The sequence below is a fragment of the Pleurodeles waltl genome, chromosome 12 (assembly GCF_031143425.1).
Source record: "Pleurodeles waltl isolate 20211129_DDA chromosome 12, aPleWal1.hap1.20221129, whole genome shotgun sequence".
Taxonomy (NCBI): Eukaryota; Metazoa; Chordata; class Amphibia; order Caudata; family Salamandridae; genus Pleurodeles; species Pleurodeles waltl.
Window position 1 is genome coordinate 126,302,609 of NC_090451.1, and position 25,387 is coordinate 126,327,995.

At 42.5% G+C, this 25,387-nt stretch overlaps 10 non-coding genes across 10 annotated transcripts; 6 read left to right on the forward strand and 4 right to left on the reverse strand.

Annotated features, from left to right (window-relative positions):
- The first annotated feature begins 3,746 nt into the window (after nucleotides 1-3,746).
- TRNAL-AAG (transfer RNA leucine (anticodon AAG)) lies at nucleotides 3,747-3,828 on the forward strand. Its single transcript has one exon. It is a non-coding gene; the product is annotated as a tRNA-Leu (tRNA).
- Nucleotides 3,829-4,208: 380 nt separating this feature from the next.
- Nucleotides 4,209-4,290, reverse strand: TRNAS-UGA (transfer RNA serine (anticodon UGA)). The gene has a single exon. It is a non-coding gene; the product is annotated as a tRNA-Ser (tRNA).
- A 3,659-nt stretch (nucleotides 4,291-7,949) lies between these two features.
- Nucleotides 7,950-8,031, forward strand: TRNAL-AAG (transfer RNA leucine (anticodon AAG)). The gene has a single exon. It is a non-coding gene; the product is annotated as a tRNA-Leu (tRNA).
- A 380-nt stretch (nucleotides 8,032-8,411) lies between these two features.
- TRNAS-UGA (transfer RNA serine (anticodon UGA)) lies at nucleotides 8,412-8,493 on the reverse strand. Its single transcript has one exon. It is a non-coding gene; the product is annotated as a tRNA-Ser (tRNA).
- Nucleotides 8,494-12,137: 3,644 nt separating this feature from the next.
- TRNAL-AAG (transfer RNA leucine (anticodon AAG)) lies at nucleotides 12,138-12,219 on the forward strand. Its single transcript has one exon. It is a non-coding gene; the product is annotated as a tRNA-Leu (tRNA).
- A 380-nt stretch (nucleotides 12,220-12,599) lies between these two features.
- On the reverse strand, nucleotides 12,600-12,681 carry TRNAS-UGA (transfer RNA serine (anticodon UGA)). The gene has a single exon. It is a non-coding gene; the product is annotated as a tRNA-Ser (tRNA).
- Nucleotides 12,682-16,323: 3,642 nt separating this feature from the next.
- On the forward strand, nucleotides 16,324-16,405 carry TRNAL-AAG (transfer RNA leucine (anticodon AAG)). The gene has a single exon. It is a non-coding gene; the product is annotated as a tRNA-Leu (tRNA).
- Nucleotides 16,406-20,526: 4,121 nt separating this feature from the next.
- On the forward strand, nucleotides 20,527-20,608 carry TRNAL-AAG (transfer RNA leucine (anticodon AAG)). Its single transcript has one exon. It is a non-coding gene; the product is annotated as a tRNA-Leu (tRNA).
- Nucleotides 20,609-20,988: 380 nt separating this feature from the next.
- Nucleotides 20,989-21,070, reverse strand: TRNAS-UGA (transfer RNA serine (anticodon UGA)). The gene has a single exon. It is a non-coding gene; the product is annotated as a tRNA-Ser (tRNA).
- A 3,644-nt stretch (nucleotides 21,071-24,714) lies between these two features.
- On the forward strand, nucleotides 24,715-24,796 carry TRNAL-AAG (transfer RNA leucine (anticodon AAG)). Its single transcript has one exon. It is a non-coding gene; the product is annotated as a tRNA-Leu (tRNA).
- Nucleotides 24,797-25,387: the final 591 nt, after the last annotated feature.

Here is a 25,387-nt window from a genome sequence, read left to right on the forward strand (position 1 = left end):
ACAGATGTAGTCAGCAGGATTCAAACCCGTGCAGGGAACCCCCAAAGGATTTCAAGCCCATCACCTTAACCACTCGGCCATAACTACCAGCTCTCATTGAGCTCTACCGAAACTTTATATCACAACAAAATTGTGCAAAATGGCCGTGCAGACCTATATATGACTCCATTTAGTAGGATCTCTAACTGTGTGCAAAGGGCACATTGCTATGTTTCTGTCTAAGCTTTGCTTTAGGTCTGAGGTCTTAAGAACCAAAGCAGGCTCCACGCACACTTGCCTGCACAAAAAAACAAGCATTTGCAATGCGAAAGGTCTCACATTTGTGAGAGTTAGAGCTATTGGCGTTGCAAATGACAATGTCTTTTACCTAGGTTTTGGTTTTCTTTGGGAAAATTTGATGTGTCCACGTTGTGTTTTGGGGCACTTCCTGTCGCGGGCGCTAGGCCTACCCACACAAGTGAGGTAAAAAATGTTATCGGGAGACTTGGGGAAACATAGAATAGCAAAACAAGAGTTACTGCCCCTTGTCTTTATCTACATTTTTTCCTTCCAAATATAAGACAGTGTGTAAAAAAGACGTCTATTTGAGAAATGCCCTTTAATTTGCATGCTAGTGTGGGCACCCCAGAATTCAGAGATGTGCAAATAACCACTGCTCCTTCACTCCTTATCTTGTGCCCATTTTGGAAATAGAAAGGTTTTCTTGATACCTTTTTTTCACTCTATATACTTCGGCAAATTAATTGCAGTATACCCGGTATAGAATGAAAACCCACTGCAAGGTGCAGCTCATTTATTTTCTCTGGATACCTAGGGTTCTTGATGAACCTACAAGCCCTATATATCCCCGCAACCAGAAGAGTCCAGCAGGCGTAATGGTATATTGCTTTCAAAAATCTGACATTGCAGAAAAAAGTTACAGAGTAAAACGTAGAGGAAAATGGCTGTTTTTTTCTTCTCAATTTCAATATTTTTTTTTTATTTCAGTTGTTATTTTCTGTAGGAAACACTTGTAAGATCTACACAAGTTACCCATTGCTGAATTCACAATGTTGTCTTCTTTTCAAAAATGTTTAGGTTACTGGGACCCAGCATTGGTTTCACACCCATTTCTGTCACTGACTGGAAGGAGGCTAAAAGCACACAAAATCGTAAAAATGGGGTATGTCCCAGTAAAATGCCAAAATTGTGTTGAAAAATTGGGTTTTCTGATTCAAGTCTGCCTGTCCCTGAAAGCTGGGAAGCTGGTGATTTTAGCAGTGCAAACCCTTTGTTGATGCCAATTTCAGGGACAAAAACCACAAGCCTTCTTCTCCAGCCCTTTTTTCCATTTTTTTCTTTTTTAAAACAAAATGTTTACCGTATTTTGGCTAATTTCTTGGTCTCCTTCAGGGGAACCCACAAAGTCTGGGTACCTCTAGAATCCCTAGGATGTTGGAAAAAAAGGACGCAAATTTGGCGTGGATAGCTTATGTGGACAAAAATCTATGAGGGCCTAAGCGCGCCCTGCCCCAAATAGCCAAAAAAATGCCTGGCACCTGAGGGGGAAAAGGCTGGCAGCGAAGGGGTTAAAATGCACTATTTTATTCCAATTTCTTCACTTAGCTTCAGATGAACTATTTTTCCCTCCCACCAACTCCTTTCAAAGTGCACCAGCCACCACTGCCTTGGGTGGGACAGATTGTTTTCGATTGCAGTATGGCAGATTGTTTTGGATTGCAGTGTGGTAGTTTGTTTTTGATTGGAGTGCAGCAGATTGCAGTGGGGTAGATTGTTTTGAATTGGAGTAGGGGAGATTGTTTTGAAGTGGAGTCGGGCAGATTGGAGTGGGGCAGATTGTTTTGGATCGAAGTGGGACAGATTGTTTTGGAGTGGTGCAGATTGTTTTTTATTATAGTGGGGCACATTGGAGTGAGACAGATTTGCTTGGGGTGGGTGGAGAGGATTGGAGTAGGATGAGTTAGAGTGGATTGGATTCGGGTGAGTGATTTGGACTGGAGTGAGGTGGATTAGTGTGGGTGAAGTGGTCTGGATGGGGTGGATTGTAGTGGGGAAGATTGGAGTGGGGTGGATTGAAGTGTACCGCAGGATTATGTGTTAAAGATTAATTTCAGAATTTACACATAATAAAGAAACACTGTTGATTTGCAATATTTTAAACGAGCTAATCGTCATCTTTTGAGAAGAGTGCCCACGAACAAAAGCAAAAGAAAACATGCGTGGAACGTGGGAAAAGACGATTTGGCAAAATAAAAGAAAGTTCGATTTAAATTTAAAACTTAACAGTTTTGGTTGTCCTGCTGGGCATGTTTTTGCCAGTCACAAGCCTTCTGTTTGCAGGGCACTAGAAGGTAAAAGGAAAAAATAGTACCTTGATCAGGTGGGGAGCAGCGGTCAGGCACTGATTAAGCTGAATCAATCAACGCTTGGTCGCTGCTCTACAGAGAGGAACGGAAATGATGCAAGACATGCCTTGATGAATTAGGAAACTGTAAAGAAGAGTGCCACATAAATAAAAAAATGGTGAGAGACATGCGGGCTCCAAGCCCTTTACTGAATACTACAGAGTCTATCAAGCGAGACCCTAAAAAGGTCAGTTAGTTAAAATAAACAAACATTGTTACTTCTAAAAATCAATATTCCAAGGACGCCTAGATGGTCGTCAAGCAAAAAGTTCCTAGTGCATGGAGGGGCTTATGGTAGTTCTGAAGAGAGGCAAAGGACTTGGTCAGAGGGTGGCCTTGTTGGTGTGGTAGGGAAGCAATACCTCAAACATTATTACTGGGGTAGGGGAACTTGCAATTCGGAGTAATGAAAATTATCACAAAGCAATCAAGTAATTCCACATCAAAATAACAAGCGTGCGGGCTGACAACCATGCTCTCAGCATCAACGAGCGCAGAGTGAAGTGAATTTTACCATCCTCTGTGCATTTTTATTGCGAGGCTCATTTACATTTGACTTGGCGCGCAGAACGAGTGAGAACCAGGTCAATAGAAACAAAAATCATCTATTTAAAAAGTTTAGTTTCACGTGGGCCTGTTGTCCTTACTTCTTTCAGAATAGCTTTTGAACCTCTGTCCTGTGTGTGTCTGTGACTGTCACGTGAAAGGCAGTCAGGGCATCCAGGTGGACCCCATGTCACCTGGAGCACCGCCCGCCAGTGCTGGAGTTTTAAACAGCACCCGGTTGCATTTTGGGACTTGTGCCTTTTCAATGTGAGCTCAAAGACGGGAGCCTGTGAAATTCTATTGGCTAAAAAATATTAACAGCGGAATGTGAATAGGCCACACAAGACATGACGTCACTGGAAAGCTAAACAGTATGTTGGGGAGACTGGGTGCGGCAATAGGGCTGATGTCATGAATACGTGCAACTCCTCAGTTATTTTTGAATGAACTGCTCATTCATTAGATCCCACCCAAAGAAATGAGCCCACCGGTATGAACACTTGTTTCATTAGAAAATGATGGAGTCACATTGCCTATGTAGAGCAGGTGCTTATACCTTGGTTGGAAGTCATTGCTCGGAGAGTGTTGTCTTTTAAGGTGATTGCACTAGGTCCGAGCAGGTGGGAGAAGACTTGTGCAGTGACTGAGTAAGAGAGATAACCTTCAATTACCACATCACCCTCCCGACATTGTAATCATGTCCATGAAATGGTTTATCAACTCGACTTTCCACACTAAGTGAGGAGACTCAGGGTTACGGTGCTCATGAAGTGCACAGACACACTGAGAGCAACAGGTAGCGTGGCCGAGCGGTCTAAGGCGCTGGATTAAGGCTCCAGTCTCTTTGGAGGCGTGGGTTCAAATCCCACCGCTGCCAGAGATGGATTTTTACAGATCTTAATGACGCATCTCCCTTCTGACCCTTCAATTTGCATAAGCAGTGACTCTACCAATAGGTCCCTAATTGTAAAACTCTTTTACAGTCTCCTTCTAAGTAAACTCCTAAACCGTGGACTCCAAGAAATCGGCTGATTGGCGCTGCTGTTGTTTTGCTTCATTCTGCTTAGATCATCTTCAAATGGAAGGTTTAACAAATCATTTGTTCTCCCCACGCGGTCACCCGCTCTTCTCTCTGCAAAATAAAATCGAACCTCTGTTAAATAAAGATTTAAAGTAAATTATCTATCTTCCCAAATAAAGTTGGTAAATGTGTTCTTCACAGTTATTTTAAAAATCAGGTTTAAAATAAACAACAGAGGTAGTCAGCAGGATTCAAACCCGTGCAGGGAACCCCCAAAGGATTTCAAGTCCATCACCTTAACCACTCGGCCATAACTACCAGCTCTCATTGAGCTCTACCGAAACTTTATATCACAACAAAATTGTGCAAAATGGCCGTGCAGACCTATATATGACTCCATTTAGTAGGATCTCTAACTGTGTGCAAAGGGCACATTGCTATGTTTCTGTCTAAGCTTTGCTTTAGGTCTGAGGTCTTAAGAACCAAAGCAGGCTCCACGCACACTTGCCTGCACAAAAAAACAAGCATTTGCAATGCGAAAGGTCTCACATTTGTGAGAGTTAGAGCTATTGGCGTTGCAAATGACAATGTCTTTTACCTAGGTTTTGGTTTTCTTTGGGAAAATTTGATGTGTCCACGTTGTGTTTTGGGGCACTTCCTGTCGCGGGCGCTAGGCCTACCCACACAAGTGAGGTAAAAAATGTTATCGGGAGACTTGGGGAAACATAGAATAGCAAAACAAGAGTTACTGCCCCTTGTCTTTATCTACATTTTTTCCTTCCAAATATAAGACAGTGTGTAAAAAAGACGTCTATTTGAGAAATGCCCTTTAATTCGCATGCTAGTGTGGGCACCCCAGAATTCAGAGATGTGCAAATAACCACTGCTCCTTCACTCCTTATCTTGTGCCCATTTTGGAAATAGAAAGGTTTTCTTGATACCTTTTTTTCACTCTATATACTTCGGCAAATTAATTGCAGTATACCCGGTATAGAATGAAAACCCACTGCAAGGTGCAGCTCATTTATTTTCTCTGGATACCTAGGGTTCTTGATGAACCTACAAGCCCTATATATCCCCGCAACCAGAAGAGTCCAGCAGGCGTAATGGTATATTGCTTTCAAAAATCTGACATTGCAGAAAAAAGTTACAGAGTAAAACGTAGAGGAAAATGGCTGTTTTTTTCTTCTCAATTTCAATATTTTTTTTTTATTTCAGTTGTTATTTTCTGTAGGAAACACTTGTAAGATCTACACAAGTTACCCATTGCTGAATTCAGAATGTTGTCTTCTTTTCAAAAATGTTTAGGTTACTGGGACCCAGCATTGGTTTCACACCCATTTCTGTCACTGACTGGAAGGAGGCTAAAAGCACACAAAATCGTAAAAATGGGGTATGTCCCAGTAAAATGCCAAAATTGTGTTGAAAAATTGGGTTTTCTGATTCAAGTCTGCCTGTCCCTGAAAGCTGGGAAGCTGGTGATTTTAGCAGTGCAAACCCTTTGTTGATGCCAATTTCAGGGACAAAAACCACAAGCCTTCTTCTCCAGCCCTTTTTTCCATTTTTTTCTTTTTTAAAACAAAATGTTTACCGTATTTTGGCTAATTTCTTGGTCTCCTTCAGGGGAACCCACAAAGTCTGGGTACCTCTAGAATCCCTAGGATGTTGGAAAAAAAGGACGCAAATTTGGCGTGGATAGCTTATGTGGACAAAAATCTATGAGGGCCTAAGCGCGCCCTGCCCCAAATAGCCAAAAAAATGCCTGGCACCTGAGGGGGAAAAGGCTGGCAGCGAAGGGGTTAAAATGCACTATTTTATTCCAATTTCTTCACTTAGCTTCAGATGAACTATTTTTCCCTCCCACCAACTCCTTTCAAAGTGCACCAGCCACCACTGCCTTGGGTGGGACAGATTGTTTTCGATTGCAGTATGGCAGATTGTTTTGGATTGCAGTGTGGTAGTTTGTTTTTGATTGGAGTGCAGCAGATTGCAGTGGGGTAGATTGTTTTGAATTGGAGTAGGGGAGATTGTTTTGAAGTGGAGTCGGGCAGATTGGAGTGGGGCAGATTGTTTTGGATCGAAGTGGGACAGATTGTTTTGGAGTGGTGCAGATTGTTTTTTATTATAGTGGGGCACATTGGAGTGAGACAGATTTGCTTGGGGTGGGTGGAGAGGATTGGAGTAGGATGAGTTAGAGTGGATTGGATTCGGGTGAGTGATTTGGACTGGAGTGAGGTGGATTAGTGTGGGTGAAGTGGTCTGGATGGGGTGGATTGTAGTGGGGAAGATTGGAGTGGGGTGGATTGAAGTGTACCGCAGGATTATGTGTTAAAGATTAATTTCAGAATTTACACATAATAAAGAAACACTGTTGATTTGCAATATTTTAAACGAGCTAATCGTCATCTTTTGAGAAGAGTGCCCACGAACAAAAGCAAAAGAAAACATGCGTGGAACGTGGGAAAAGACGATTTGGCAAAATAAAAGAAAGTTCGATTTAAATTTAAAACTTAACAGTTTTGGTTGTCCTGCTGGGCATGTTTTTGCCAGTCACAAGCCTTCTGTTTGCAGGGCACTAGAAGGTAAAAGGAAAAAATAGTACCTTGATCAGGTGGGGAGCAGCGGTCAGGCACTGATTAAGCTGAATCAATCAACGCTTGGTCGCTGCTCTACAGAGAGGAACGGAAATGATGCAAGACATGCCTTGATGAATTAGGAAACTGTAAAGAAGAGTGCCACATAAATAAAAAAATGGTGAGAGACATGCGGGCTCCAAGCCCTTTACTGAATACTACAGAGTCTATCAAGCGAGACCCTAAAAAGGTCAGTTAGTTAAAATAAACAAACATTGTTACTTCTAAAAATCAATATTCCAAGGACGCCTAGATGGTCGTCAAGCAAAAAGTTCCTAGTGCATGGAGGGGCTTATGGTAGTTCTGAAGAGAGGCAAAGGACTTGGTCAGAGGGTGGCCTTGTTGGTGTGGTAGGGAAGCAATACCTCAAACATTATTACTGGGGTAGGGGAACTTGCAATTCGGAGTAATGAAAATTATCACAAAGCAATCAAGTAATTCCACATCAAAATAACAAGCGTGCGGGCTGACAACCATGCTCTCAGCATCAACGAGCGCAGAGTGAAGTGAATTTTACCATCCTCTGTGCATTTTTATTGCGAGGCTCATTTACATTTGACTTGGCGCGCAGAACGAGTGAGAACCAGGTCAATAGAAACAAAAATCATCTATTTAAAAAGTTTAGTTTCACGTGGGCCTGTTGTCCTTACTTCTTTCAGAATAGCTTTTGAACCTCTGTCCTGTGTGTGTCTGTGACTGTCACGTGAAAGGCAGTCAGGGCATCCAGGTGGACCCCATGTCACCTGGAGCACCGCCCGCCAGTGCTGGAGTTTTAAACAGCACCCGGTTGCATTTTGGGACTTGTGCCTTTTCAATGTGAGCTCAAAGACGGGAGCCTGTGAAATTCTATTGGCTAAAAAATATTAACAGCGGAATGTGAATAGGCCACACAAGACATGACGTCACTGGAAAGCTAAACAGTATGTTGGGGAGACTGGGTGCGGCAATAGGGCTGATGTCATGAATACGTGCAACTCCTCAGTTATTTTTGAATGAACTGCTCATTCATTAGATCCCACCCAAAGAAATGAGCCCACCGGTATGAACACTTGTTTCATTAGAAAATGATGGAGTCACATTGCCTATGTAGAGCAGGTGCTTATACCTTGGTTGGAAGTCATTGCTCGGAGAGTGTTGTCTTTTAAGGTGATTGCACTAGGTCCGAGCAGGTGGGAGAAGACTTGTGCAGTGACTGAGTAAGAGAGATAACCTTCAATTACCACATCACCCTCCCGACATTGTAATCATGTCCATGAAATGGTTTATCAACTCGACTTTCCACACTAAGTGAGGAGACTCAGGGTTACGGTGCTCATGAAGTGCACAGACACACTGAGAGCAACAGGTAGCGTGGCCGAGCGGTCTAAGGCGCTGGATTAAGGCTCCAGTCTCTTTGGAGGCGTGGGTTCAAATCCCACCGCTGCCAGAGATGGATTTTTACAGATCTTAATGACGCATCTCCCTTCTGACCCTTCAATTTGCATAAGCAGTGACTCTACCAATAGGTCCCTAATTGTAAAACTCTTTTACAGTCTCCTTCTAAGTAAACTCCTAAACCGTGGACTCCAAGAAATCGGCTGATTGGCGCTGCTGTTGTTTTGCTTCATTCTGCTTAGATCATCTTCAAATGGAAGGTTTAACAAATCATTTGTTCTCCCCACGCGGTCACCCGCTCTTCTCTCTGCAAAATAAAATCGAACCTCTGTTAAATAAAGATTTAAAGTAAATTATCTATCTTCCCAAATAAAGTTGGTAAATGTGTTCTTCACAGTTATTTTAAAAATCAGGTTTAAAATAAACAACAGAGGTAGTCAGCAGGATTCAAACCCGTGCAGGGAACCCCCAAAGGATTTCAAGTCCATCACCTTAACCACTCGGCCATAACTACCAGCTCTCATTGAGCTCTACCGAAACTTTATATCACAACAAAATTGTGCAAAATGGCCGTGCAGACCTATATATGACTCCATTTAGTAGGATCTCTAACTGTGTGCAAAGGGCACATTGCTATGTTTCTGTCTAAGCTTTGCTTTAGGTCTGAGGTCTTAAGAACCAAAGCAGGCTCCACGCACACTTGCCTGCACAAAAAAACAAGCATTTGCAATGCGAAAGGTCTCACATTTGTGAGAGTTAGAGCTATTGGCGTTGCAAATGACAATGTCTTTTACCTAGGTTTTGGTTTTCTTTGGGAAAATTTGATGTGTCCACGTTGTGTTTTGGGGCACTTCCTGTCGCGGGCGCTAGGCCTACCCACACAAGTGAGGTAAAAAATGTTATCGGGAGACTTGGGGAAACATAGAATAGCAAAACAAGAGTTACTGCCCCTTGTCTTTATCTACATTTTTTCCTTCCAAATATAAGACAGTGTGTAAAAAAGACGTCTATTTGAGAAATGCCCTTTAATTCGCATGCTAGTGTGGGCACCCCAGAATTCAGAGATGTGCAAATAACCACTGCTCCTTCACTCCTTATCTTGTGCCCATTTTGGAAATAGAAAGGTTTTCTTGATACCTTTTTTTCACTCTATATACTTCGGCAAATTAATTGCAGTATACCCGGTATAGAATGAAAACCCACTGCAAGGTGCAGCTCATTTATTTTCTCTGGATACCTAGGGTTCTTGATGAACCTACAAGCCCTATATATCCCCGCAACCAGAAGAGTCCAGCAGGCGTAATGGTATATTGCTTTCAAAAATCTGACATTGCAGAAAAAAGTTACAGAGTAAAACGTAGAGGAAAATGGCTGTTTTTTTCTTCTCAATTTCAATATTTTTTTTTTATTTCAGTTGTTATTTTCTGTAGGAAACACTTGTAAGATCTACACAAGTTACCCATTGCTGAATTCAGAATGTTGTCTTCTTTTCAAAAATGTTTAGGTTACTGGGACCCAGCATTGGTTTCACACCCATTTCTGTCACTGACTGGAAGGAGGCTAAAAGCACACAAAATCGTAAAAATGGGGTATGTCCCAGTAAAATGCCAAAATTGTGTTGAAAAATTGGGTTTTCTGATTCAAGTCTGCCTGTCCCTGAAAGCTGGGAAGCTGGTGATTTTAGCAGTGCAAACCCTTTGTTGATGCCAATTTCAGGGACAAAAACCACAAGCCTTCTTCTCCAGCCCTTTTTTCCATTTTTTTCTTTTTTAAAACAAAATGTTTACCGTATTTTGGCTAATTTCTTGGTCTCCTTCAGGGGAACCCACAAAGTCTGGGTACCTCTAGAATCCCTAGGATGTTGGAAAAAAAGGACGCAAATTTGGCGTGGATAGCTTATGTGGACAAAAATCTATGAGGGCCTAAGCGCGCCCTGCCCCAAATAGCCAAAAAAATGCCTGGCACCTGAGGGGGAAAAGGCTGGCAGCGAAGGGGTTAAAATGCACTATTTTATTCCAATTTCTTCACTTAGCTTCAGATGAACTATTTTTCCCTCCCACCAACTCCTTTCAAAGTGCACCAGCCACCACTGCCTTGGGTGGGACAGATTGTTTTCGATTGCAGTATGGCAGATTGTTTTGGATTGCAGTGTGGTAGTTTGTTTTTGATTGGAGTGCAGCAGATTGCAGTGGGGTAGATTGTTTTGAATTGGAGTAGGGGAGATTGTTTTGAAGTGGAGTGGGGCAGATTGTTTTGGATCGAAGTGGGACAGATTGTTTTGGAGTGGTGCAGATTGTTTTTTATTATAGTGGGGCACATTGGAGTGAGACAGATTTGCTTGGGGTGGGTGGAGAGGATTGGAATAGGATGAGTTAGAATGGATTGGATTCGGGTGAGTGATTTGGACTGGAGTGAGGTGGATTAGTGTGGGTGAAGTGGTCTGGATGGGGTGGATTGTAGTGGGGAAGATTGGAGTGGGATGGATTGAAGTGTACCGCAGGATTATGTGTTAAAGATTAATTTCAGAATTTACACATAATAAAGAAACACTGTTGATTTGCAATATTTTAAACGAGCTAATCGTCATCTTTTGAGAAGAGTGCCCACGAACAAAAGCAAAAGAAAACATGCGTGGAACGTGGGAAAAGACGATTTGGCAAAATAAAAGAAAGTTCGATTTAAATTTAAAACTTAACAGTTTTGGTTGTCCTGCTGGGCATGTTTTTGCCAGTCACAAGCCTTCTGTTTGCAGGGCACTAGAAGGTAAAAGGAAAAAATAGTACCTTGATCAGGTGGGGAGCAGCGGTCAGGCACTGATTAAGCTGAATCAATCAACGCTTGGTCGCTGCTCTACAGAGAGGAACGGAAATGATGCAAGACATGCCTTGATGAATTAGGAAACTGTAAAGAAGAGTGCCACATAAATAAAAAAATGGTGAGAGACATGCGGGCTCCAAGCCCTTTACTGAATACTACAGAGTCTATCAAGCGAGACCCTAAAAAGGTCAGTTAGTTAAAATAAACAAACATTGTTACTTCTAAATATCAATATTCCAAGGACGCCTAGATGGTCGTCAAGCAAAAAGTTCCTAGTGCATGGAGGGGCTTATGGTAGTTCTGAAGAGAGGCAAAGGACTTGGTCAGAGGGTGGCCTTGTTGGTGTGGTAGGGAAGCAATACCTCAAACATTATTACTGGGGTAGGGGAACTTGCAATTCGGAGTAATGACAATTATCACAAAGCAATCAAGTAATTCCACATCAAAATAACAAGCGTGCGGGCTGACAACCATGCTCTCAGCATCAACGAGCGCAGAGTGAAGTGAATTTTACCATCCTCTGTGCATTTTTATTGCGAGGCTCATTTACATTTGACTTGGCGTGCAGAACGAGTGAGAACCCGGTCAATAGAAACAAAAATCATCTATTTAAAAAGTTTAGTTTCACGTGGGCCTGTTGTCCTTACTTCTTTCAGAATAGCTTTTGAACCTCTGTCCTGTGTGTGTCTGTGACTGTCACGTGAAAGGCAGTCAGAGCATCCAGGTGGGCCCCATGTCACCTGGGGCACCGCCCGCCAGTGCTGGAGTTTTAAACAGCACCCGGTTGCATTTTGGGACTTGTGCCTTTTCAATGTGAGCTCAAAGACGGGAGCCTGTGAAATTCTATTGGCTAAAAAATATTAACAGCGGAATGTGAATAGGCCACACAAGACATGACGTCACTGGAAAGCTAAACAGTATGTTGGGGAGACTGGGTGCGGCAATAGGGCTGATGTCATGAATACGTGCAACTCCTCAGTTATTTTTGAATGAACTGCTCATTCATTAGATCCCACCCAAAGAAATGAGCCCACCGGTATGAACACTTGTTTCATTAGAAAATGATGGAGTCACATTGCCTATGTAGAGCAGGTGCTTATACCTTGGTTGGAAGTCATTGCTCGGAGAGTGTTGTCTTTTAAGGTGATTGCACTAGGTCCGAGCAGGTGGGAGAAGACTTGTGCAGTGACTGAGTAAGAGAGATAACCTTCAATTACCACATCACCCTCCCGACATTGTAATCATGTCCATGAAATGGTTTATCAACTCGACTTTCCACACTAAGTGAGGAGACTCAGGGTTACGGTGCTCATGAAGTGCACAGACACACTGAGAGCAACAGGTAGCGTGGCCGAGCGGTCTAAGGCCCTGGATTAAGGCTCCAGTCTCTTTGGAGGCGTGGGTTCAAATCCCACCGCTGCCAGAGATGGATTTTTACAGATCTTAATGACGCATCTCCCTTCTGACCCTTCAATTTGCATAAGCAGTGACTCTACCAATAGGTCCCTAATTGTAAAACTCTTTTACAGTCTCCTTCTAAGTAAACTCCTAAACCGTGGACTCCAAGAAATCGGCTGATTGGCGCTGCTGTTGTTTTGCTTCATTCTGCTTAGATCATCTTCAAATGGAAGGTTTAACAAATCATTTGTTCTCCCCACGCGGTCACCCGCTCTTCTCTCTGCAAAATAAAATCGAACCTCTGTTAAATAAAGATTTAAAGTAAATTATCTATCTTCCCAAATAAAGTTGGTAAATGTGTTCTTCACAGTTATTTTAAAAATCAGGTTTAAAATAAACAACAGAGGTAGTCAGCAGGATTCAAACCCGTGCAGGGAACCCCCAAAGGATTTCAAGTCCATCACCTTAACCACTCGGCCATAACTACCAGCTCTCATTGAGCTCTACCGAAACTTTATATCACAACAAAATTGTGCAAAATGGCCGTGCAGACCTATATATGACTCCATTTAGTAGGATCTCTAACTGTGTGCAAAGGGCACATTGCTATGTTTCTGTCTAAGCTTTGCTTTAGGTCTGAGGTCTTAAGAACCAAAGCAGGCTCCACGCACACTTGCCTGCACAAAAAAACAAGCATTTGCAATGCGAAAGGTCTCACATTTGTGAGAGTTAGAGCTATTGGCGTTGCAAATGACAATGTCTTTTACCTAGGTTTTGGTTTTCTTTGGGAAAATTTGATGTGTCCACGTTGTGTTTTGGGGCACTTCCTGTCGCGGGCGCTAGGCCTACCCACACAAGTGAGGTAAAAAATGTTATCGGGAGACTTGGGGAAACATAGAATAGCAAAACAAGAGTTACTGCCCCTTGTCTTTATCTACATTTTTTCCTTCCAAATATAAGACAGTGTGTAAAAAAGACGTCTATTTGAGAAATGCCCTTTAATTCGCATGCTAGTGTGGGCACCCCAGAATTCAGAGATGTGCAAATAACCACTGCTCCTTCACTCCTTATCTTGTGCCCATTTTGGAAATAGAAAGGTTTTCTTGATACCTTTTTTTCACTCTATATACTTCGGCAAATTAATTGCAGTATACCCGGTATAGAATGAAAACCCACTGCAAGGTGCAGCTCATTTATTTTCTCTGGATACCTAGGGTTCTTGATGAACCTACAAGCCCTATATATCCCCGCAACCAGAAGAGTCCAGCAGGCGTAATGGTATATTGCTTTCAAAAATCTGACATTGCAGAAAAAAGTTACAGAGTAAAACGTAGAGGAAAATGGCTGTTTTTTTCTTCTCAATTTCAATATTTTTTTTTTATTTCAGTTGTTATTTTCTGTAGGAAACACTTGTAAGATCTACACAAGTTACCCATTGCTGAATTCAGAATGTTGTCTTCTTTTCAAAAATGTTTAGGTTACTGGGACCCAGCATTGGTTTCACACCCATTTCTGTCACTGACTGGAAGGAGGCTAAAAGCACACAAAATCGTAAAAATGGGGTATGTCCCAGTAAAATGCCAAAATTGTGTTGAAAAATTGGGTTTTCTGATTCAAGTCTGCCTGTCCCTGAAAGCTGGGAAGCTGGTGATTTTAGCAGTGCAAACCCTTTGTTGATGCCAATTTCAGGGACAAAAACCACAAGCCTTCTTCTCCAGCCCTTTTTTCCATTTTTTTCTTTTTTAAAACAAAATGTTTACCGTATTTTGGCTAATTTCTTGGTCTCCTTCAGGGGAACCCACAAAGTCTGGGTACCTCTAGAATCCCTAGGATGTTGGAAAAAAAGGACGCAAATTTGGCGTGGATAGCTTATGTGGACAAAAATCTATGAGGGCCTAAGCGCGCCCTGCCCCAAATAGCCAAAAAAATGCCTGGCACCTGAGGGAAAAGGCTGGCAGCGAAGGGGTTAAAATGCACTATTTTATTCCAATTTCTTCACTTAGCTTCAGATGAACTATTTTTCCCTCCCACCAACTCCTTTCAAAGTGCACCAGCCACCACTGCCTTGGGTGGGACAGATTGTTTTCGATTGCAGTATGGCAGATTGTTTTGGATTGCAGTGTGGTAGTTTGTTTTTGATTGGAGTGCAGCAGATTGCAGTGGGGTAGATTGTTTTGAATTGGAGTAGGGGAGATTGTTTTGAAGTGGAGTGGGGCAGATTGTTTTGGATCGAAGTGGGACAGATTGTTTTGGAGTGGTGCAGATTGTTTTTTATTATAGTGGGGCACATTGGAGTGAGACAGATTTGCTTGGGGTGGGTGGAGAGGATTGGAATAGGATGAGTTAGAATGGATTGGATTCGGGTGAGTGATTTGGACTGGAGTGAGGTGGATTAGTGTGGGTGAAGTGGTCTGGATGGGGTGGATTGTAGTGGGGAAGATTGGAGTGGGATGGATTGAAGTGTACCGCAGGATTATGTGTTAAAGATTAATTTCAGAATTTACACATAATAAAGAAACACTGTTGATTTGCAATATTTTAAACGAGCTAATCGTCATCTTTTGAGAAGAGTGCCCACGAACAAAAGCAAAAGAAAACATGCGTGGAACGTGGGAAAAGACGATTTGGCAAAATAAAAGAAAGTTCGATTTAAATTTAAAACTTAACAGTTTTGGTTGTCCTGCTGGGCATGTTTTTGCCAGTCACAAGCCTTCTGTTTGCAGGGCACTAGAAGGTAAAAGGAAAAAATAGTACCTTGATCAGGTGGGGAGCAGCGGTCAGGCACTGATTAAGCTGAATCAATCAACGCTTGGTCGCTGCTCTACAGAGAGGAACGGAAATGATGCAAGACATGCCTTGATGAATTAGGAAACTGTAAAGAAGAGTGCCACATAAATAAAAAAATGGTGAGAGACATGCGGGCTCCAAGCCCTTTACTGAATACTACAGAGTCTATCAAGCGAGACCCTAAAAAGGTCAGTTAGTTAAAATAAACAAACATTGTTACTTCTAAATATCAATATTCCAAGGACGCCTAGATGGTCGTCAAGCAAAAAGTTCCTAGTGCATGGAGGGGCTTATGGTAGTTCTGAAGAGAGGCAAAGGACTTGGTCAGAGGGTGGCCTTGTTGGTGTGGTAGGGAAGCAATACCTCAAACATTATTACTGGGGTAGGGGAACTTGCAATTCGGAGTAATGACAATTATCACAAAGCAATCAAGTAATTCCACATCAAAATAACAAGCGTGCGGGCTGACAACCATGCTCTCAGCATCAACGAGCGCAGAGTGAAGTGAATTTTACCATCCTCTGTGCATTTTTATTGCGAGGCTCATTTACATTTGACTTGGCGTGCAGAACGAGTGAGAACCCGGTCAATAGAAACAAAAATCATCTATTTAAAAAGTTTAGTTTCACGTGGGCCTGTTGTCCTTACTTCTTTCAGAATAGCTTTTGAACCTCTGTCCTGTGTGTGTCTGTGACTGTCACGTGAAAGGCAGTCAGAGCATCCAGGTGGGCCCCATGTCACCTGGGGCACCGCCCGCCAGTGCTGGAGTTTTAAACAGCACCCGGTTGCATTTTGGGACTTGTGCCTTTTCAATGTGAGCTCAAAGACGGGAGCCTGTGAAATTCTATTGGCTAAAAAATATTAACAGCGGAATGTGAATAGGCCACACAAGACATGACGTCACTGGAAAGCTAAACAGTATGTTGGGGAGACTGGGTGCGGCAATAGGGCTGATGTCATGAATACGTGCAACTCCTCGGTTATTTTTGAATGAACTGCTCATTCATTAGATCCCACCCAAAGAAATGAGCCCACCAGTATGAACACTTGTTTCATTAGAAAATGATGGAGTCACATTGCCTATGTAGAGCAGGTGCTTATACCTTGGTTGGAAGTCATTGCTCGGAGAGTGTTGTCTTTTAAGGTGATTGCACTAGGTCCGAGCAGGTGGGAGAAGACTTGTGCAGTGACTGAGTAAGAGAGATAACCTTCAATTACCACATCACCCTCCCGACATTGTAATCATGTCCATGAAATGGTTTATCAACTCGACTTTCCACACTAAGTGAGGAGACTCAGGGTTACGGTGCTCATGAAGTGCACAGACACACTGAGAGCAACAGGTAGCGTGGCCGAGCGGTCTAAGGCCCTGGATTAAGGCTCCAGTCTCTTTGGAGGCGTGGGTTCAAATCCCACCGCTGCCAGAGATGGATTTTTACAGATCTTAATGACGCATCTCCCTTCTGACCCTTCAATTTGCATAAGCAGTGACTCTACCAATAGGTCCCTAATTTTAAAACTCTTTTACAGTCTCCTTCTAAGTAAACTCCTAAACCGTGGACTCCAAGAAATCGGCTGATTGGCGCTGCTGTTGTTTTGCTTCATTCTGCTTAGATCACCTTCAAATGGAAGGTTTAACAAATCATTTGTTCTCCCCACGCGGTCACCCGCTCTTCTCTCTGCAAAATAAAATCGAACCTCTGTTAAATAAAGATTTAAAGTAAATTATCTATCTTCCCAAATAAAGTTGGTAAATGTGTTCTTCACAGTTATTTTAAAAATCAGGTTTAAAATAAACAACAGAGGTAGTCAGCAGGATTCAAACCCGTGCAGGGAACCCCCAAAGGATTTCAAGCCCATCACCTTAACCACTCGGCCATAACTACCAGCTCTCATTGAGCTCTACCGAAACTTTATATCACAACAAAATTGTGCAAAATGGCCGTGCAGACCTATATATGACTCCATTTAGTAGGATCTCTAACTGTGTGCAAAGGGCACATTGCTATGTTTCTGTCTAAGCTTTGCTTTAGGTCTGAGGTCTTAAGAACCAAAGCAGGCTCCACGCACACTTGCCTGCACAAAAAAACAAGCATTTGCAATGCGAAAGGTCTCACATTTGTGAGAGTTAGAGCTATTGGCGTTGCAAATGACAATGTCTTTTACCTAGGTTTTGGTTTTCTTTGGGAAAATTTGATGTGTCCACGTTGTGTTTTGGGGCACTTCCTGTCGCGGGCGCTAGGCCTACCCACACAAGTGAGGTAAAAAATGTTATCGGGAGACTTGGGGAAACATAGAATAGCAAAACAAGAGTTACTGCCCCTTGTCTTTATCTACATTTTTTCCTTCCAAATATAAGACAGTGTGTAAAAAAGACGTCTATTTGAGAAATGCCCTTTAATTTGCATGCTAGTGTGGGCACCCCAGAATTCAGAGATGTGCAAATAACCACTGCTCCTTCACTCCTTATCTTGTGCCCATTTTGGAAATAGAAAGGTTTTCTTGATACCTTTTTTTCACTCTATATACTTCGGCAAATTAATTGCAGTATACCCGGTATAGAATGAAAACCCACTGCAAGGTGCAGCTCATTTATTTTCTCTGGATACCTAGGGTTCTTGATGAACCTACAAGCCCTATATATCCCCGCAACCAGAAGAGTCCAGCAGGCGTAATGGTATATTGCTTTCAAAAATCTGACATTGCAGAAAAAAGTTACAGAGTAAAACGTAGAGGAAAATGGCTGTTTTTTTCTTCTCAATTTCAATATTTTTTTTTTATTTCAGTTGTTATTTTCTGTAGGAAACACTTGTAAGATCTACACAAGTTACCCATTGCTGAATTCACAATGTTGTCTTCTTTTCAAAAATGTTTAGGTTACTGGGACCCAGCATTGGTTTCACACCCATTTCTGTCACTGACTGGAAGGAGGCTAAAAGCACACAAAATCGTAAAAATGGGGTATGTCCCAGTAAAATGCCAAAATTGTGTTGAAAAATTGGGTTTTCTGATTCAAGTCTGCCTGTCCCTGAAAGCTGGGAAGCTGGTGATTTTAGCAGTGCAAACCCTTTGTTGATGCCAATTTCAGGGACAAAAACCACAAGCCTTCTTCTCCAGCCCTTTTTTCCATTTTTTTCTTTTTTAAAACAAAATGTTTACCGTATTTTGGCTAATTTCTTGGTCTCCTTCAGGGGAACCCACAAAGTCTGGGTACCTCTAGAATCCCTAGGATGTTGGAAAAAAAGGACGCAAATTTGGCGTGGATAGCTTATGTGGACAAAAATCTATGAGGGCCTAAGCGCGCCCTGCCCCAAATAGCCAAAAAAATGCCTGGCACCTGAGGGGGAAAAGGCTGGCAGCGAAGGGGTTAAAATGCACTATTTTATTCCAATTTCTTCACTTAGCTTCAGATGAACTATTTTTCCCTCCCACCAACTCCTTTCAAAGTGCACCAGCCACCACTGCCTTGGGTGGGACAGATTGTTTTCGATTGCAGTATGGCAGATTGTTTTGGATTGCAGTGTGGTAGTTTGTTTTTGATTGGAGTGCAGCAGATTGCAGTGGGGTAGATTGTTTTGAATTGGAGTAGGGGAGATTGTTTTGAAGTGGAGTCGGGCAGATTGGAGTGGGGCAGATTGTTTTGGATCGAAGTGGGACAGATTGTTTTGGAGTGGTGCAGATTGTTTTTTATTATAGTGGGGCACATTGGAGTGAGACAGATTTGCTTGGGGTGGGTGGAGAGGATTGGAGTAGGATGAGTTAGAGTGGATTGGATTCGGGTGAGTGATTTGGACTGGAGTGAGGTGGATTAGTGTGGGTGAAGTGGTCTGGATGGGGTGGATTGTAGTGGGGAAGATTGGAGTGGGGTGGATTGAAGTGTACCGCAGGATTATGTGTTAAAGATTAATTTCAGAATTTACACATAATAAAGAAACACTGTTGATTTGCAATATTTTAAACGAGCTAATCGTCATCTTTTGAGAAGAGTGCCCACGAACAAAAGCAAAAGAAAACATGCGTGGAACGTGGGAAAAGACGATTTGGCAAAATAAAAGAAAGTTCGATTTAAATTTAAAACTTAACAGTTTTGGTTGTCCTGCTGGGCATGTTTTTGCCAGTCACAAGCCTTCTGTTTGCAGGGCACTAGAAGGTAAAAGGAAAAAATAGTACCTTGATCAGGTGGGGAGCAGCGGTCAGGCACTGATTAAGCTGAATCAATCAACGCTTGGTCGCTGCTCTACAGAGAGGAACGGAAATGATGCAAGACATGCCTTGATGAATTAGGAAACTGTAAAGAAGAGTGCCACATAAATAAAAAAATGGTGAGAGACATGCGGGCTCCAAGCCCTTTACTGAATACTACAGAGTCTATCAAGCGAGACCCTAAAAAGGTCAGTTAGTTAAAATAAACAAACATTGTTACTTCTAAAAATCAATATTCCAAGGACGCCTAGATGGTCGTCAAGCAAAAAGTTCCTAGTGCATGGAGGGGCTTATGGTAGTTCTGAAGAGAGGCAAAGGACTTGGTCAGAGGGTGGCCTTGTTGGTGTGGTAGGGAAGCAATACCTCAAACATTATTACTGGGGTAGGGGAACTTGCAATTCGGAGTAATGAAAATTATCACAAAGCAATCAAGTAATTCCACATCAAAATAACAAGCGTGCGGGCTGACAACCATGCTCTCAGCATCAACGAGCGCAGAGTGAAGTGAATTTTACCATCCTCTGTGCATTTTTATTGCGAGGCTCATTTACATTTGACTTGGCGCGCAGAACGAGTGAGAACCAGGTCAATAGAAACAAAAATCATCTATTTAAAAAGTTTAGTTTCACGTGGGCCTGTTGTCCTTACTTCTTTCAGAATAGCTTTTGAACCTCTGTCCTGTGTGTGTCTGTGACTGTCACGTGAAAGGCAGTCAGGGCATCCAGGTGGACCCCATGTCACCTGGAGCACCGCCCGCCAGTGCTGGAGTTTTAAACAGCACCCGGTTGCATTTTGGGACTTGTGCCTTTTCAATGTGAGCTCAAAGACGGGAGCCTGTGAAATTCTATTGGCTAAAAAATATTAACAGCGGAATGTGAATAGGCCACACAAGACATGACGTCACTGGAAAGCTAAACAGTATGTTGGGGAGACTGGGTGCGGCAATAGGGCTGATGTCATGAATACGTGCAACTCCTCAGTTATTTTTGAATGAACTGCTCATTCATTAGATCCCACCCAAAGAAATGAGCCCACCGGTATGAACACTTGTTTCATTAGAAAATGATGGAGTCACATTGCCTATGTAGAGCAGGTGCTTATACCTTGGTTGGAAGTCATTGCTCGGAGAGTGTTGTCTTTTAAGGTGATTGCACTAGGTCCGAGCAGGTGGGAGAAGACTTGTGCAGTGACTGAGTAAGAGAGATAACCTTCAATTACCACATCACCCTCCCGACATTGTAATCATGTCCATGAAATGGTTTATCAACTCGACTTTCCACACTAAGTGAGGAGACTCAGGGTTACGGTGCTCATGAAGTGCACAGACACACTGAGAGCAACAGGTAGCGTGGCCGAGCGGTCTAAGGCGCTGGATTAAGGCTCCAGTCTCTTTGGAGGCGTGGGTTCAAATCCCACCGCTGCCAGAGATGGATTTTTACAGATCTTAATGACGCATCTCCCTTCTGACCCTTCAATTTGCATAAGCAGTGACTCTACCAATAGGTCCCTAATTGTAAAACTCTTTTACAGTCTCCTTCTAAGTAAACTCCTAAACCGTGGACTCCAAGAAATCGGCTGATTGGCGCTGCTGTTGTTTTGCTTCATTCTGCTTAGATCATCTTCAAATGGAAGGTTTAACAAATCATTTGTTCTCCCCACGCGGTCACCCGCTCTTCTCTCTGCAAAATAAAATCGAACCTCTGTTAAATAAAGATTTAAAGTAAATTATCTATCTTCCCAAATAAAGTTGGTAAATGTGTTCTTCACAGTTATTTTAAAAATCAGGTTTAAAATAAACAACAGAGGTAGTCAGCAGGATTCAAACCCGTGCAGGGAACCCCCAAAGGATTTCAAGTCCATCACCTTAACCACTCGGCCATAACTACCAGCTCTCATTGAGCTCTACCGAAACTTTATATCACAACAAAATTGTGCAAAATGGCCGTGCAGACCTATATATGACTCCATTTAGTAGGATCTCTAACTGTGTGCAAAGGGCACATTGCTATGTTTCTGTCTAAGCTTTGCTTTAGGTCTGAGGTCTTAAGAACCAAAGCAGGCTCCACGCACACTTGCCTGCACAAAAAAACAAGCATTTGCAATGCGAAAGGTCTCACATTTGTGAGAGTTAGAGCTATTGGCGTTGCAAATGACAATGTCTTTTACCTAGGTTTTGGTTTTCTTTGGGAAAATTTGATGTGTCCACGTTGTGTTTTGGGGCACTTCCTGTCGCGGGCGCTAGGCCTACCCACACAAGTGAGGTAAAAAATGTTATCGGGAGACTTGGGGAAACATAGAATAGCAAAACAAGAGTTACTGCCCCTTGTCTTTATCTACATTTTTTCCTTCCAAATATAAGACAGTGTGTAAAAAAGACGTCTATTTGAGAAATGCCCTTTAATTCGCATGCTAGTGTGGGCACCCCAGAATTCAGAGATGTGCAAATAACCACTGCTCCTTCACTCCTTATCTTGTGCCCATTTTGGAAATAGAAAGGTTTTCTTGATACCTTTTTTTCACTCTATATACTTCGGCAAATTAATTGCAGTATACCCGGTATAGAATGAAAACCCACTGCAAGGTGCAGCTCATTTATTTTCTCTGGATACCTAGGGTTCTTGATGAACCTACAAGCCCTATATATCCCCGCAACCAGAAGAGTCCAGCAGGCGTAATGGTATATTGCTTTCAAAAATCTGACATTGCAGAAAAAAGTTACAGAGTAAAACGTAGAGGAAAATGGCTGTTTTTTTCTTCTCAATTTCAATATTTTTTTTTTATTTCAGTTGTTATTTTCTGTAGGAAACACTTGTAAGATCTACACAAGTTACCCATTGCTGAATTCAGAATGTTGTCTTCTTTTCAAAAATGTTTAGGTTACTGGGACCCAGCATTGGTTTCACACCCATTTCTGTCACTGACTGGAAGGAGGCTAAAAGCACACAAAATCGTAAAAATGGGGTATGTCCCAGTAAAATGCCAAAATTGTGTTGAAAAATTGGGTTTTCTGATTCAAGTCTGCCTGTCCCTGAAAGCTGGGAAGCTGGTGATTTTAGCAGTGCAAACCCTTTGTTGATGCCAATTTCAGGGACAAAAACCACAAGCCTTCTTCTCCAGCCCTTTTTTCCATTTTTTTCTTTTTTAAAACAAAATGTTTACCGTATTTTGGCTAATTTCTTGGTCTCCTTCAGGGGAACCCACAAAGTCTGGGTACCTCTAGAATCCCTAGGATGTTGGAAAAAAAGGACGCAAATTTGGCGTGGATAGCTTATGTGGACAAAAATCTATGAGGGCCTAAGCGCGCCCTGCCCCAAATAGCCAAAAAAATGCCTGGCACCTGAGGGGGAAAAGGCTGGCAGCGAAGGGGTTAAAATGCACTATTTTATTCCAATTTCTTCACTTAGCTTCAGATGAACTATTTTTCCCTCCCACCAACTCCTTTCAAAGTGCACCAGCCACCACTGCCTTGGGTGGGACAGATTGTTTTCGATTGCAGTATGGCAGATTGTTTTGGATTGCAGTGTGGTAGTTTGTTTTTGATTGGAGTGCAGCAGATTGCAGTGGGGTAGATTGTTTTGAATTGGAGTAGGGGAGATTGTTTTGAAGTGGAGTGGGGCAGATTGTTTTGGATCGAAGTGGGACAGATTGTTTTGGAGTGGTGCAGATTGTTTTTTATTATAGTGGGGCACATTGGAGTGAGACAGATTTGCTTGGGGTGGGTGGAGAGGATTGGAATAGGATGAGTTAGAATGGATTGGATTCGGGTGAGTGATTTGGACTGGAGTGAGGTGGATTAGTGTGGGTGAAGTGGTCTGGATGGGGTGGATTGTAGTGGGGAAGATTGGAGTGGGATGGATTGAAGTGTACCGCAGGATTATGTGTTAAAGATTAATTTCAGAATTTACACATAATAAAGAAACACTGTTGATTTGCAATATTTTAAACGAGCTAATCGTCATCTTTTGAGAAGAGTGCCCACGAACAAAAGCAAAAGAAAACATGCGTGGAACGTGGGAAAAGACGATTTGGCAAAATAAAAGAAAGTTCGATTTAAATTTAAAACTTAACAGTTTTGGTTGTCCTGCTGGGCATGTTTTTGCCAGTCACAAGCCTTCTGTTTGCAGGGCACTAGAAGGTAAAAGGAAAAAATAGTACCTTGATCAGGTGGGGAGCAGCGGTCAGGCACTGATTAAGCTGAATCAATCAACGCTTGGTCGCTGCTCTACAGAGAGGAACGGAAATGATGCAAGACATGCCTTGATGAATTAGGAAACTGTAAAGAAGAGTGCCACATAAATAAAAAAATGGTGAGAGACATGCGGGCTCCAAGCCCTTTACTGAATACTACAGAGTCTATCAAGCGAGACCCTAAAAAGGTCAGTTAGTTAAAATAAACAAACATTGTTACTTCTAAATATCAATATTCCAAGGACGCCTAGATGGTCGTCAAGCAAAAAGTTCCTAGTGCATGGAGGGGCTTATGGTAGTTCTGAAGAGAGGCAAAGGACTTGGTCAGAGGGTGGCCTTGTTGGTGTGGTAGGGAAGCAATACCTCAAACATTATTACTGGGGTAGGGGAACTTGCAATTCGGAGTAATGACAATTATCACAAAGCAATCAAGTAATTCCACATCAAAATAACAAGCGTGCGGGCTGACAACCATGCTCTCAGCATCAACGAGCGCAGAGTGAAGTGAATTTTACCATCCTCTGTGCATTTTTATTGCGAGGCTCATTTACATTTGACTTGGCGTGCAGAACGAGTGAGAACCCGGTCAATAGAAACAAAAATCATCTATTTAAAAAGTTTAGTTTCACGTGGGCCTGTTGTCCTTACTTCTTTCAGAATAGCTTTTGAACCTCTGTCCTGTGTGTGTCTGTGACTGTCACGTGAAAGGCAGTCAGAGCATCCAGGTGGGCCCCATGTCACCTGGGGCACCGCCCGCCAGTGCTGGAGTTTTAAACAGCACCCGGTTGCATTTTGGGACTTGTGCCTTTTCAATGTGAGCTCAAAGACGGGAGCCTGTGAAATTCTATTGGCTAAAAAATATTAACAGCGGAATGTGAATAGGCCACACAAGACATGACGTCACTGGAAAGCTAAACAGTATGTTGGGGAGACTGGGTGCGGCAATAGGGCTGATGTCATGAATACGTGCAACTCCTCGGTTATTTTTGAATGAACTGCTCATTCATTAGATCCCACCCAAAGAAATGAGCCCACCAGTATGAACACTTGTTTCATTAGAAAATGATGGAGTCACATTGCCTATGTAGAGCAGGTGCTTATACCTTGGTTGGAAGTCATTGCTCGGAGAGTGTTGTCTTTTAAGGTGATTGCACTAGGTCCGAGCAGGTGGGAGAAGACTTGTGCAGTGACTGAGTAAGAGAGATAACCTTCAATTACCACATCACCCTCCCGACATTGTAATCATGTCCATGAAATGGTTTATCAACTCGACTTTCCACACTAAGTGAGGAGACTCAGGGTTACGGTGCTCATGAAGTGCACAGACACACTGAGAGCAACAGGTAGCGTGGCCGAGCGGTCTAAGGCCCTGGATTAAGGCTCCAGTCTCTTTGGAGGCGTGGGTTCAAATCCCACCGCTGCCAGAGATGGATTTTTACAGATCTTAATGACGCATCTCCCTTCTGACCCTTCAATTTGCATAAGCAGTGACTCTACCAATAGGTCCCTAATTTTAAAACTCTTTTACAGTCTCCTTCTAAGTAAACTCCTAAACCGTGGACTCCAAGAAATCGGCTGATTGGCGCTGCTGTTGTTTTGCTTCATTCTGCTTAGATCACCTTCAAATGGAAGGTTTAACAAATCATTTGTTCTCCCCACGCGGTCACCCGCTCTTCTCTCTGCAAAATAAAATCGAACCTCTGTTAAATAAAGATTTAAAGTAAATTATCTATCTTCCCAAATAAAGTTGGTAAATGTGTTCTTCACAGTTATTTTAAAAATCAGGTTTAAAATAAACAACAGAGGCAGTCAGCAGGATTCAAACCCGTGCAGGGAACCCCCAAAGGATTTCAAGCCCATCACCTTAACCACTCGGCCATAACTACCAGCTCTCATTGAGCTCTACCGAAACTTTATATCACAACAAAATTGTGCAAAATGGCCGTGCAGACCTATATATGACTCCATTTAGTAGGATCTCTAACTGTGTGCAAAGGGCACATTGCTATGTTTCT